The sequence below is a fragment of the Salvelinus sp. IW2-2015 genome, unplaced genomic scaffold, assembly GCF_002910315.2.
Source record: "Salvelinus sp. IW2-2015 unplaced genomic scaffold, ASM291031v2 Un_scaffold4120, whole genome shotgun sequence".
NCBI lineage: Eukaryota > Metazoa > Chordata > Actinopteri > Salmoniformes > Salmonidae > Salvelinus > Salvelinus sp. IW2-2015.
This window is the reverse complement of record NW_019945392.1, coordinates 2,464-3,512: the sequence shown is the minus strand read 5'-3', so window position 1 is coordinate 3,512 and position 1,049 is coordinate 2,464.

The following is a 1,049-nucleotide window of genomic DNA, read 5'->3' as shown; positions in this document are numbered from 1 at the left end:
GTAGTGAACTAAATAGGGAATAGGGTGCCATTTGGAATGCAAGCAAAACAGTTACTCAAAACCCTCATCACATCACATCACTCCTTCATTATAGACATGTCATAGTAACTGTCTTGAGATGTATATTGTAGAGTTTGTAGTTTCAGGAAATGCTGTTTGGCCTGAAGAAAACCCCTGGAACCTTTTAGACATTAAAACTGTGACTTTTCAAAATGTCCACTTTTACACCATAGGATGAGTTCAACGAAATGTCATTTGAGATGAAGATTTCTCCTTCAACCCTTCAGATAGGGATGGAGGGAGTTCTCAGGGAGCAATTAGGGGTCACTAGGGGTCAACTGTTTTGCTTATTTTAATGACATCATTGTCTTCTCCTCCAATAAGCAGCAGCATATGAATGACCTTGATGCTGTCTGTGTTCACAATGTTCTATATAGTATAGACTCTATGTTGTTGTAATGGCAGAATATGCTCACTGGGTGGCAGAACTGGGGAGGTTGAATTTCACAGCAGCGTATTGGACATCTTGGTCCTGTTTCTGCGGTTGATGCAGCTGGACGGTGGAGTACAGAGGCACTTCCTGGTTTTTGGAGCGAGAGAAGTGGACGCTGGCGTAGTGAACATCATCCTGGTCGTCTGTGGCTGCTGTCTGTACTGCAGTAGAGGTCATGACCATGACTGAGATGTTGTCATACACTGGACTAGATCCTCCCTGATGGAGAGAGAGAACAGACAACATAATGAGAAGAAATGTCCCACAAAGCAATACACATAATATGATAATAACAGACTCACCTGTACATTCTAAGATGTGTCTCTTGTGTCAGAGGTGGATTTGGAGGCCTTCTTTCTGTTTTTAAATTAATTAATGAATTTATTCTTGAAAGAATGAATGAATCAATCAATGATTAAGTTAATAAAAAGTGTTAGAGTGAAATAATCGTTAAATGATCACTCACCTGAACCACATGAGTCCAGAGAGACAGAGGATGAGAACCAGAACAACAACTGTGATTCCTACAGCTGCAGTCAGAACTGAGGACTGTTTC